The sequence below is a fragment of the Acomys russatus genome, chromosome 12 (genome assembly GCF_903995435.1).
Source record: "Acomys russatus chromosome 12, mAcoRus1.1, whole genome shotgun sequence".
NCBI lineage: Eukaryota > Metazoa > Chordata > Mammalia > Rodentia > Muridae > Acomys > Acomys russatus.
This window is the reverse complement of record NC_067148.1, coordinates 18,383,096-18,396,888: the sequence shown is the minus strand read 5'-3', so window position 1 is coordinate 18,396,888 and position 13,793 is coordinate 18,383,096. Positions and strand designations below refer to the sequence as shown.

The 13,793-nt window shown below is 42.3% G+C and overlaps 1 protein-coding gene across 5 annotated transcripts in view; it reads right to left on the bottom strand.

Moving 5' to 3' along the window:
* Positions 1-11,965, bottom strand: part of Creb1 (cAMP responsive element binding protein 1) — a 55,738-nt gene extending 43,773 nt beyond the window's left edge. For 3 of the 5 annotated variants that reach the window (XM_051153938.1, XM_051153940.1, XM_051153941.1), the window contains exon 1: positions 11,722-11,867. The gene's annotated coding sequence lies outside the window, so the exon portion shown is untranslated. Of the gene's footprint in view, positions 1-11,721 lie in introns of all 5 variants that reach the window. The other 2 variants (XM_051153939.1, XM_051153942.1) reach the window with 2 other exon arrangements.
* Between the last annotated feature and the right edge of the window lie 1,828 nt (positions 11,966-13,793).

Below are 13,793 nucleotides of genomic sequence, written 5' to 3'. Positions count from 1 at the left end.
ATACTCTTCTGGCTCTGCAAACTTAGAGCGTGCGCATGTGTACACACACACACAAATCCTTAAATAAATTCCAGATGGAAAGAAAGGCTTTATAGTTCTCATGCTTTCACAGACAAGCTGTACCCACTGTAAATACCACAGTGAGCTAACCACTGCTCCAAGTGGAGGCAGCAAAAGCAACACTGCACTGTTGCTTAATGATGCCCTGATTTATTTAAGTCAGAGAAAATTTAATTTCAGTACTGAATGGTTTACTGGAGTTTTGTAATTACCAGGTTATTGGAATGCCAGTTTTAACACGTTTAACATGTAACACAGCTTAAGAAAAAAGACAGTTCTCAATACAAGCAATCTCCAAAAGTGAACTGGGAAAATGTTAAGAGATTGTGTAAACTGTGTAACTTACTTACGGCAGTCACTTATGAAAATCTAGTATGTAGTTCCTTTCAATGAGAAAGCTGTCAGGCCGGGCAGTGGTGGCACACACCTTTAATCCCAGCACTTAGGAGGCAGAGGCAGGTGGATTGCTGTGAGTTAGAGGCCAGCCTGGTCTACAAAGCAAGACCAGGACAGCCAAGGGTATACAGAGAGACCTTTTATTGAAAAACCAAAAATAAATAAATAAATACATAAATAAATAAAAGAAAAAAGAAAGCTGTCGAACATTATCCAATCCAAAGTTTTTGTCTTGTTTTTAAAGTACTGGTAATATTCTCTTGCCTTGTTTTCTTTAAGTTAAGACTACACATAGCTCTGAAAACAAGCTTTCTGCTATCTGGTCACACGGAGACAGTGCTGCCTGACAAGAAAGCATACCTCTGTAGCATTTGACATGATTACATTTTTTTAAAATGATGGTATTAGTCTTTTACTTATTTATTTTTAAAGATTTGTTTATTATATAGTGTTTTGCTTGCATCTACACCTTCACACTGGAAGAGGGCACCAGATCTCATTATAGATGGTTGTGAGCCACCAAGTGGATGCTGGGAATTGAACTCAGGACCTCTGGAAGGGCAGCCAGTGCTCTCAACCTCTGAGCCTATTTCCAGCCCTAGACTTGTTCTTTTGTTTTTATTTTTTTGTTTTAGCATTTATCATGTGCATGTACAAGTATGGCGGTCAGTGGACAACTCTGTAGTGAATTCTCACCTACTATGTAGGTTCCTAAGACTGAACTCAGGTCACCAGGCCTGGCAACAAGCCCCTTTACCCACTAAGCCATCCATTGGCCTCTTTTGGCAACACTTGTATCCCATTTCTTCCCAGTGAACTTTCTTTGCGAACATCCATCCCCCTCATATCGAGTTTCACACTAAGCCTTTTCAAAAAGCCGAACCTTCAGGCAATGACTACATGTAAAGTGATACAAAATGGACCTTGAAGCTCATTTCCTAAAAATAAAAAACACTACACACCTTCAACAAGTAGTTACTTTTATAAAAGCAGTTTTCACACTGACAGAGGGCAAAGCTATCCTTAAATTCTACTTTATAAGCTAGTTCAATCCCCAAACTGTAAGGACCCCAAAGCGATGTAAGAGCTGAAGGTAAAGGTTTAGCATTCTACCTGAGGTGGTTAGCAAGGCCTAAAGACTACGTGAGACTACTGCACTCAACGGACCCTGAGCGCCGATCTGTGTGTGTGTGTGTGTTTTGGGGGGGCTTTTCGATACAGGGTTTCTCTGTGTAGCCCTGGCTGTCCTGGACTCACTTTGTAGACCAGGCTGGCCTCCAACTCAGAGATCTGCCTGCCTCTGCCTCCCAGGGCTGGGATTAAAGGGGTGCACCACCATGCCCGGCTCCATGTGTTTTTAAAGCAGCAGCATTAGTTAGTTATTTTGAACTGTCTTGAAATGCTATTCTTGGTGAAATGTTTACAAGTCAGATATGGAACAGTGAAAGCAGGTCCCTGATAGGGCAGGGGTCTTAGAACCCACTCTCTGGCTTCAGCTCTGACCTACCTCACAAACTACTGGAGATATTGAGAGGTCTGTAAGGAATGTACAGGCTTCAGGGCTATGCGCACAGCCTTCAATATTATAAAAGTGGAGAATTGTCTGTATAGTCAACAAGGAAGCTCTATAGAATACAAAAACAAAAGCAAAAAACCAAATTTATTTTAATTATATGTTGCTTACCAATCAGTTGGCAAATGAAAAAACCCAAGATATAAAAGACTATACTTAAAACAGACCATGGATATTCTGTAAGTTGATAAATTATCATGCACACAATGGTACAAATTTTATGTTTTATTGTATTTTTTTATATTAGGGTTTATTGTTGGTGTTACACACTCTAAATATGGACAAATATATAATGACATACATCTACCATTATAGTATCATACAAAATATTTTCTTTCTTTTTTTAACCTCAGAAACACAATTTACTAAAGGCTGAAACATAGTAAAAAAGACAGCTCATGAGGAAAACTGACCAGCAGAAACCCTGAAGTTCCGGGAGGACTGCCTGCACCTGCGCAAGACGCTTCCCATGTTTGTCCCCCAGAATATTTTTCTTTATGTACCATTTTGAGAGAGTTATGTTCAGTGTTCATATCTTTGGTCTTGAAATAACATCAAGTCCAACCTTCCAGGGAGATATACTTTTTTACTATCATGACACTGATTTCTCAAAAAGTCATTTTGATTAATATAATCACAACACTATTCTTAGGCTTCAGAGGAAGATACTTTCCCATTATAGTATTATACAAAATATTTTTCTTTATGTACCGTTTTGAGACAAGTTATTTTAAGTTCAGTATTTTCATCTTTGATCTTGAAATAATTAACATCAAGTCCAACCTTCCAGGGAGATGTACTTTTTTACTATCATGACACTGATTTCTCAAAGTCACTCTGATGAACATAACTGCAACACTATTCTTAGGCTTCAGAGGAAGATACTACTACGTAAAGCATCAGAATTAATGAAAACTCAAAGCACAAGACACTTTTTAAGCTACAAACAATAAACTTCCTCTTTATCTTAAAAAAAAAAAAAAAAAAAAAAGCTACAGTTAAGCCAGGCCTGGTGGAACACAACTTTAATCCCAGCACTCAGGAGGGAGAGGCAGGCAGATCTCCGAGTTCAAGGCCAGCCTGGTACACAGTTCAAGTTCCAGGACAGCCAGGGCTATAGAGAGAATCCTGCCTCAAGGGAAGAAAAATCTGCAATTACAGGAAACATCTAAATAGTTTTATTTGCTTTCTTTAACTGTACAACACTAGAAGAACACTGCTAACCAGTACTTTCAAATTTATGGCCCTCAAAAAGTAAATCACTAAAGAAATGTTCTGGGCTTCCTGCACAATGGTTATTGTGCTGAAAACCAGGAAGGTAACAGATTAAAACACAAAAGAATGTCCTCTCAAGGAGCTTACAATCTAGTTAGAGACAAAATATTATATCAAAGGAGAGAAATATAAAATAATAGTTATGACCTGGTTACTATAAACATTCCCTCTAAACAAGCATTACTATTTAGTAAGTTGGAAATGGCTGGGATAGAAGAAACTGGGCTGGAGGCCACGGCTTCTCCAGTGCTACAGATCTGATTAATAAAACAATGAAATTAACGCATTTTCCCACGACCTACACTACAATATTTTCTCCAAGTGAGCTATTTATAAACTAAAGCTGATAATGCTTAGAGACAAACTTTTGTAGTTATTAATAAGAGCCTTGAAAACATTTTCCAGACATACTGCTACAAAAAAAAAAAAAAAAAAAAAAAAAAGAGAGAAAGAAAAAAAAAGAAAGGAAAAAAAAAAAGAATGCTTCCCTGTGACAGTTGAGTACCTCATTTAAACTTAACAGTCTCTCTTTAAAAAAAAAAAAAAAAGACTAAATTTCCCAAATAAAGTAGTTTATAATACACTATACCCAATGACACTATAAATTTACTAAAAACAAACAAAACTAGCCAGTTATTTTGTTATATTCAAAATTGTAAATTCTTGGTTTTCATCTTCATTTTCTTTCATAAGTCATTCCAAAAAAAGTATATGGACGCAGATTAGTGGAGAGGAGCAGAAGGCAGAATACAGCTCCACATATATTCAGTTGCTTGTTTTTCATTAAACAGTGCTTTCGTTTGATGGGCATTCAGAGTTACTTGGAAAAATGTGACATTAAAAAGAAGAAAAGATACTAGCAGAGGCAGACTGATCTCTTTGAGTTCCAGGCAAGCCTGGTCTACAAAGCGAGTCCAGGTCAGCCAAGGCTACACAGAGAAACCCTGTGTGCTGGGGGTGGGGGGAGATACTAAAGGCACAAGCAACAGAAGAAAAACAAAACTGATGAACCAGAAATAAAAATAAAAACTTTCATGCCTCAAGGGTAGTGGCACACACTTTTAATCCCAGCACTCAGGCGGCGGAGGCAGGCAGACCTCTGTGAGTTCGAGGCCAGAACTACAGAGTGAGTTCCCAAATGAATTTTCTTCTCTTCTAAACTCTTCACGACAACACTGAGTTGTCCCTTCATCACCACACCCCACAATATGTACTTCAAGTTCTCTGTGGGTAGGAGATGGATTCAGACTTCTTTACTCACAGTGTCTAACACTTAACAACCAGGAATTATGTTCCTAACTACCTGAATAAATTTTCTTGTGATTATTCTACCAACTGTGAATTGATGATCACCAAATGTTCCATGAACAAATTAGGTTTATAAACAGCAACACACAACAGCAGGATATTACTATTATTATTTGCAGCAAACTATAAGGCTTCTACTGATTCAAGAAAATGATACCCCTTAAGAGTAACAGTGGCTGGCTGTGGTGGGGTACACCTTTAATCCCAGCACTCAGCATAAGAGGCTGAGATAGGTAGATCTCTGAGTCCAAGGCCAACCTGGTCCATAAAGTGAGTTCCAGGCCAGCCAAGCTGTAAGTGGGAAGACTTTTGTTTCAAAACAAACAAACTAACAAAAATCACACCAAAACGAAAAGTCCATGCTGGGTAAGTTGGTACATGCCTGTAGTCCCAGTACTTGGGAGGCAGAGGCAGGCGGATCTCTGTGAGTTCAAGGCCAGCCTGCTCTACAAGAGCTCCAGGACAGGTAAGGGCTATTATATAGTGAAACCTTGTCTTGAAAAACCAAAAACAAACAAACAAACAAACAAACAAAGAACAACAAAAAAAACCAAAACAAAAAACCTGAAAAATGTTTTACTATATCCTGGTTGAAATTAGCATTGTTTGTTACATCTATATCTTAATTACAAACAGAATCTCACATGTAAATAACCAGTTTATTAGGAATAAGCCAAAATGGATTAAACAAATCTTAAGTTTCAAAGAGGATCTATTAATGTTTGGGAAAGAACTTTCCACCACTACTGTTATCAGTAGTCAACTTTCACACCTGCTCTTTCCTCCTCCATCAGTCTTTATTTTTTGGAGACAGGGTTTCTCAGCCTTGGCTGTCCTGGACTCGCTTTGTAGACCAGGCTGTCCTCAAACTCACAACCTTCTGCCTGCCTCTGTCTTTCGAGTGCTGGGATTAAAGGCGTGCGCCACCACACCCGGCACCTCCATCAGTCTTTACTTAGCTATTTTTATCTTCCCACTTGCCTCACTCTCCTTCAACCAAGTATTAATTCTTTCTCTTTTCGGGGGGGGGGGGGACCTCTATCAATCACCTCCTTACCAAACCTTGCTTTGATCTATTCAGATCAAATCGCCTTGTTCATTACATGTAAGTGGTCTCACTGAGGCACATGACCAGTCACAACTGCTGACATTTATGTAGATAGCCTCAAGAATTAAGTACTTAATTCTGGGCAATTTTCATGGCTAGAATATCTAATGTGTGCATAAATTATAGGTAAATTTATCTGCTAAAATGAATGAGAATATGAAAGGCAATCTTTTTCAGGTAATCCAATAGATAATCTAGGTAAAATATAATAAATATTTTTAAATGCACTTATTTGGAAGAAACAAGAGAACATACGCAAGAGTGTACACATATTAAGGGAAAAATGCATTTTGAATGATGGAAAAGACTAAATGGCTACCCTTATCCAAACCTTAAAACCTACATTTAGCTGGGCGGTGGTGGCGCACATCTTTAATCCCAGCACTTGGGAGGCAGAGGCAGAGGCAGGCGGATCTTTGTGAGTTTGAGCCCAGCAAAGAGAGTCCAGGCCAGCCAGGGCTCTGTTACACAGAGAAACCCTGTCTCAAAAAACAAACAAACAAACAAATAAACAAACAAACCCTACATTTATAGATGAAGTTTACACTTATTTTATTTGTAAAATTTAAAAAATTAAACTGAGCATTTTATGCATGAAACAATGATTCTAAATCAGCCATGCCTTTAATCTCAGAATCTTGGAAAGAAAACAGGTGAATCTCTGAGTTCAAGGCCTGCCTGATCTACATCACAAGTTCTAGGACAGCCTGAGAAACCTTGTTTAGAAAAACAAAACAAAACAAAAACAATTCTAATAAAACATTACACTGGAGGAAGAACTAAAGACACTGAGAAACCACTTACCTGACTGGTAACTTGCGCATACACAGAAGACATCTGACTGTAAACTTCAATTATCTATTCCATTCTCACTCATCTAATCGCTATAACTGCTTGGTACACACCTTAATTACGCCGCAGGTACAAGTAGTATGCTAATATTTCACAATACTAAGAAGCCCTCCAAGTAACAGTTAAGAGTAGTTTTATAAGACTGCAGCCTGCAAGCCAGGCGTGGTGGCGCAAGCCTTTAATCCCAGCACTCTGGAGGCAGAGGCAGGCAGATGGCTGGGAGTTCCAGACCAGCCTGGTCTACAAAGTGAGTCCAGGACAGCCAAGTCTACTCAGAGAAACCCTGTCTTGAAAAACAAAAAACAAAACAAGACAAAACAGCCTGCATGGCCACAACACTGTCATTCTCAACTTAATCCCTTAAGCCTACAAACAAGTCTATCATGACGACCTTCTTTAGTGACTAAAAGACAACAGTGGGATGCACTATTTAGAAAATCTGTAACACGTATACTAAAAATGTACTATAGCTTAACACTGCTTTGAAGAGCCCAGAAGGAAACAAAGAGCTCCTGAGCCGTGCTGGGGCTGAGATGCAGTTTATTGGTCCAGCTGACTGACTAAGGGCTTTCAACAATCAAAAAACTGAAGCAGGACAGTGGGAGCCTCAGGGGACAGGTGTGTGCCAACCTATTTGTTGTCTATGTGGCAAGAAATGCAAAACTCACTGAGTAGCTAAACTAAGGAATACCTTTTCAAAAGAAAATATCTGTACTGTAATCCTAGTACACAAACAGGTACAAGGTAAAACAGATGATTTCAAGTGTGAGGCAAGCAAGGGCTACATAATGAGTTCTAGGATAGTCTAGACTATGTAGCAAGACCCTCCTCAACTAACCCAAACAAAAATAAAGACTCATCCTCTCTTACAAACGAAACAAAACACTGGCCTAAATGAAACAATCTTTTTTTTTTTTTTTTTTTTTTTTTGAATCAATAGAGAAAACTTCCAATACTCTTTTGGAAAAAAAATAATAACTGACCGTTCAGGGTGTTAAGAATTTTAATGAAGCAAAGTTACAAGTCAGAGTAAATTCACTTTGTTAACTTTTTGCACAGATTGTCCCTATATACATCTTAATCTTTTAAAATGTTTATAAAGCAGAGCTAAAAATAAAGCAGCTGAAATGTAAAGTTCCTCTCTCAGACAAACTATTCCATTATTTTTCACTCAAATAATTCTTAAAAGCTTTTGTTTGAGACCATGTTTCACTATGTAACCTTGGCTGGAACTTACTTTGGAGAGAAGGCTGGCCTTGAATTCGAGATCCAGCTGCCTTTGCTCCAAGTGCTGGGATTAAAAGTATCCACTACTACCAAGCTTGGTGGCATTACAATTTAAAATATCATGCATGAAGCAGCTTAGTAAATGGCTAATAGATTTGCTTCTTTTAAAAGGCTCAGGCTGGAGAGACTGCCCAGTAGTTAAGAGCGTACTGCTCTTTCAGAGGACCCAGGTTTGGTTCCAACACCCACATGGTGGCTCGCAGCTGCCTGCAACCCCAGTTCCAGGGGATCCAATGTCTTGACCATCTTGAACTCCTACACAGACAGGATGCCCATTCATACACTCAAATATACATACATACACATAAAACTTAAAGAGCTTTTAAAGGGGGCTTTATGTGTTTATACAAACCAATTGCTAAGCCATTATAAGTAGCCCGGGGAAGTGTCAGAAGGACAAAGAGGGAAGGAGAAGAGGATTCAAGCTGTAGAGTCTGTCATTGTCTGTACAAGGAGATACACACGCTTACTTAAATATGGACGCAGCATCTCTGAAAACACATAGGCAACGCGAGATGCCACAGAATATAGGATACTTTTGCTATACTTTATATTTTGTACTACAACTGAGTAATTTTTAAAAACAAAACTAAAAATATAAAAACAAACAAAAAAAATCCCAATCCCTTTTTACCTTCCCAAGTGGTCTCCTTCCTTTGTTTTCTAATGACAAATAACTGTTTCCAACAGTTCCTTCAAAGTAAAGAGAGTGAAATTCCTAATTGGGTTTGTTGGTCTTTCTGCCCCAGTATATTAAATACAGTGAGTTTGGAGAAATTAAGACACCCATATATAGAAAGCCCCAAAAGTAGGTAAAAGCTAAGATGAACAGTTATTTGCTGAAGAACCACCTTAGGAAAAGCACTATTTATCTCAAAAATCCCAGAAATACATGCTATTATTGTAATTTTGCAAATGAAGAAACTGAGGCAGAGAAATTAGATTACTTTCCTTTGGTCACAAAATTCCCCAAGTGCAGGCATGTGACAGGATTGGCAATGCTAGGATTCAAACCCAGACTTAGGATTTTTTTTTTCCCCAAATCGAATGGCTGCTCTTTCATTATGCTGCCCATCACAGGACGTTATTAAATATTCTAATCATTATGGGTTACTGTCACGTGTTCTGACAGTACAGTCAAGTCCACACACACATGCACAGAGAAACTGCTGTAATTGTCTATCTTCTGATACCTTGTATATTCTTAAGCTCAGATTTGAGCTCTAACTATTCAAAATAAAGGAGCCAACACTGGAAGTAACACAGCAAGATGTTTACATGAATGTCTAGTAGGCAAGTTTATATGGCTGTACTTGCTAACCTGTTTATGAAATGATTAACATGTTACTTTTCAGTGACACAGTATAAGCACTGTCACAAGTAAACAATGTTCTCTTCTGTTTTTTTTTTTTTTTTTTTAAAGGCATATATGCTTTTAAAATGCTTGGTGTCCTGCAACTATTCACAAAACCAATGAGTCTTATGAGACACAACTACTTCTCTAAGAAAACTGAAATTTCTCCTAATTTCAGATCTGACAAATAAGTTTCTAAAAGTGGAAAAAGGAATTTTATGGATCAGGTTTCTGTTTCTTGAGGCTCTTATATGAAAAACTGTTCAAAAGTGGTTAAAACTCGTTTTAAATTCCAAATGGAAATGTTCACTTAGTGTCCATTAGGTAAATCTTTCAAATAATTCATTAGCTTGCTAAATGCACAGGTTCATCCAAAAATAAAAATAAATAGATAAATAAATAAAAGAAGGAAGAGGATGCTGCTATAATTTTCACTGACCTAGGGGAGAATTACAATGTATTGCCAGGTTCCATGTGAATGCTTAAAAATTAATGTAGACCAAAAGTGTTCCAAGTTTCACTTGCAATTGCTGAGAGTCAATTTGATTCTCCATAAAAGACTCCATAAATAAAATTTAAATATCTCAACACTAAAGAAAAGACACATCAGGGAATTTTTCTTTTATTCTCACAGGGGAAGACTCATCTTCACGTATCATCACTATTGGTTTGTTGAAAAGCTTTTGGAAAAAAAAAAAAAACTATTTTACTATCATTACCGTTTATAACTTCCTCAAATCCTATGGAAACACTCCCACTATTGCGTCTTAGCTTTCTTGACAATGGCAAATTGTTGAGTTGCTAAAGACCAGCAATGCAACAAAGTCAAGTTTCAGAGTCCTTACTAGCACACACAAGAAAATCAAACGCAATGGTTCTATTACCAATGAATATGTATTCCTAACCAAAAGCCTTGTACGAAATCAATCACAATTCAAGTGGTTGTTTTAAAAGCCAACTGTGCGTTTCCAAAGCAAAGATTTGGGGCTTTGCTTTTCAGTTGGGAAATGATCCATAGGGGCACAAGATTTTAATAGATGTCCCAAAAGTCTCTTATGCTAAATCTTTAGAAGGCAGATGCGATGCAAACTGAGGCTAGCAACAAACCCTTAACTTTTGAGAGGATATGGCAGGTTTAAATAGGTCATACTGCAATGTCCTTTAAAAATGTCTTTCTGTCTTTAATGTGTCTATGACTTTGTGACAGTCCCCTTTGCCAATATTCTAGGTGAAGAGGGAAAAAAGAAACACCACAACCTCTGCTGGCTTAAATTGTCATCTACCTCAGACTGGGAATACACAAATAATGAATAGTTTCAACGACTATTTTTAGCGTGAGAATTATATCAACCCTCCATTAAAGTTTAGACAAGCACATGAGAAAACATGGTAGTGAGTGAGCAAGGGGAGATCCGGATGACTCAGAAACCTTGGCAAGGTTGCCTCCCCCAGTGGTATAAAACAAAAAATACCTAGGGTAATATTCGCTTCTAAGAAAGGTTTCAGAACGATTGACCTCAAGTGATTATTATCTTACTGAAAAGGGTTAAAACCGAAACTGTTTTCAAACACCAGCTTCCCTTTTACAAGATCCCAACAGTTTCTGTAAAGTTATTGCACATATGTTTTCTTAGCACCCCTTTCCTTCCCAAAAGAATAGATTTCCATGACTACCGAGTTGTTTTTCTTCTTCGTCTTCAAAACCGAGGAGTGAGGGAAACAGTGTTTTTTTTAAACCCCCCTTAAAACAGGCAAGGGCAGAAAGAAGGATTTTCTCCAACCGCGTGGGAACAGGGCAGAGGGGCAAGAATAAAATACAGCACCAGAGAAAACCTTGGGTTTCGAACTTTATTGCACAAAGAGCGGAGAGGAAAGCAGGTCGGACGTTGTGGCTCGTCCGCTCGCCGAGCGGGCACCGCCGCGAAGGTGGCAGCACCTTCACCTCCTCTGCCCTCAACTGTCGCCTTCTTCTTCCTCCTCCTTCTCCACCCCCCACGGGCACCCAGGCGGTGGCCCGGGCGGCTAGCCCGGCACTGCCCGAGCGAGAGAGCAAGCGAGCGGGCGGGCGGGCTGGCAGGCGGCGGCAAGGAGCGGGGGGCGGCGGCGGTGGCGGGCGGCCTCCCCCGGGGCGGCTCCGCTCCGCTCCGGCTCCGCTCCGGCTCCGCGCCCGGCCCGGCCCGGCCCGGCGGCGGGAACGCGGGCGCCAGCTTGCCGCGGCCGACCGCCCGCTCGCTCGCACCCCGCCCCGGCCGCCCCCCGCCATGAGCGCCGCCGCTGGCTGCAGGCAGAGTCGCTGCCGCCCGGCAGCCGCTGGCTCCAGTCCGCCGCCATTATTCTTTGTTCGCTGCGAGCGGCGGCGGTGTTGTGGGGCTCGGGCGGAGGCTCCATCTTTACCGCGGCCCCTCCTGCGAGGGGAAGGCCCCGAGTGCGGGTGTCCGGCGCCTCCCCGGCCCCCCTCCGTCCCCCCGGCTCTCTCGGGCTCCTGCCTCCTCCTCCTGCTCCTCTTACCGGTGGTACAAGCTCCTCCGTCACTGCTTTCGTTCGCGGCCCGGATCTCGCTGGAGTTTTATTCTCTCCCCCACGTAACACACCGCGTCAAACTACACCTCCGCCGCGTCACTCACCAACACTCCGCTTCTCCCAGCCGCCCGGGCCACAGGCAGCAGCAGCCGCCGCCGACTGAGGAGCCGCAGCCAGGGAGCCAGCCAGCGCCGCCCAGTGCCGAGTGCGCAGCGGCCACTCACGGAAACAGCCGAGCTCCGCCCGGAGCCGCTCGAGAGGCCCCGCCCCCGCGCTAGTTGCGGAACCTACCGAAAGCCTTCGGTCCCTTCCGGGAGCGGCGAAAAGGTTGCTCTCGGAAGGCAGGTGTAGGCGGTCTGGGACCGGCTCTGGAGGAGCCGCCCAAACCTCACGGCGGCTGTGCGAAGGCTTCGGACGCCTGCTGAGGAAATTTGGAGGAAGCCGGTTTTGTGTGTGGCCAGATGAGGGGATTCCCGGGGTGGCGGGGACTTGCTGGAAACCCCGCGCGGTCTGCTCCTGCGGCGGAAGCAGGCCGCCCGGAGACTTTGACACTTCGAGAGGACCCAGAGCCGCAGGGGACGCTAGAAAGGGTGCAGACACGGGCCACCGACCAGGAGGATCTGCAGAGAACTGTCTGCATGGGGGGTTAGGGGGCGAGCTGGTTCTTTGCTGGGAACATGTGGCAAGTTGGATTCAGCTCTGCTGGGCGGACGGCCAGAGGCCCCGATACGTAGTCCTCCCGCCGATGCCCAAGAAGTGATCTGCCCTGGTCGGTGCGGCTGCCAATACTAGAAATAAACCCTCACCCTACCCGCCTGCCTTCTTTTCAGGCAGCATCCTGCATTGCCTTTTCTGCTGCGGCTGCGTGCTGCGTTGGCGCAGCTGCCACCCTTTGCACCCTGAAACTTCACAATGTGACTTCCGTAGCCTCCAACTACCGCAACCGCTCTCTGAGGTTTCCTCTCTCTCCACCAGCTCTTTACCTTTTTTGTTGAGCCATTCTGCCCTCTTCCTATAATTTTGTTCCTGCTGGTCTTCAGCTCTTACTGACTTTTTCTAACACTGAATTTGCTTTCATTCTGTGTCTTATCCCTGTTTTCCCAGGGACATTGCACTGAAAAGTCATTGATTTTCCTTTCCTTTTGTTTTATTTGTTTTGGTTTTTGAAGACAGGGTTTATCTAGCCCTTGCTGTCCTGGACTCACTCTGTAGACCAGGCTGGCCTTGAACTCACAAAAATCCACTTACCTCTGCCTTCCAGTGCTGGAATTAAAGGTTTACACCACCACTCCCAGCTCCTTAACCAGAACTGTCAACATTCTAACACCTCTTCCATTCTTTATCTTTCCAGGCATGGTGGCTAACACGCCTTTAATCCCAGCACTCAGGAGGCAGAGGCAGGCGGATCAATGGGAGTTTCGAGACAGAGAAACCTTGTCTCGAAAAACAACAACAACAAAACTTTCTGGGAGCCTGGTGCAGTAGCCCACACCTGTAATCCCAGCACTGGGGGAGGCAGAGGCAGGTGGATCTCTGTGAATTTGAGGCCAGCCTGGTCTACCAAGCAAATCCAGGACAGCCAGGGCTACACAAAGAAACTCTTATCTCGATAAACCAAAAAAGAAAGAAAGAAAAAAAAAAATCTCTGGGACTAGTGAGATGGATAAAGACCCTAGCCACTAAGCCTGATAATCTGAGGTCAAGTGCCAGAACCCACATGGTAGAAGGAGCAAACCAGCTCCCACAAGTTGCCCTTTGACCTCAGCACTGACATCAAAGTACACAGTAGTATGCGTGGCCAATAAATAAAGTAAAAAACAGTCCTCCCTAAATCCCTCTCAGAGTCCCACCTGTCTCTTACCACCCGTCTCCATTTGCAGTGGCTCTGAACTGTCACATTCTTCCTCCCTAGCAAAATTTTCAGTCCTTCATTTACAAGACTGTCCCAGCATTCTCTTGGCCAGTTTTCCTTTTAGCCCTACTCTTGAACAACTAGCTTCTCCTTTATCCCTGACTCCTGTGTTGGAATCCTCTGAGCCCTGCTCCTCCACAAGTCCCAC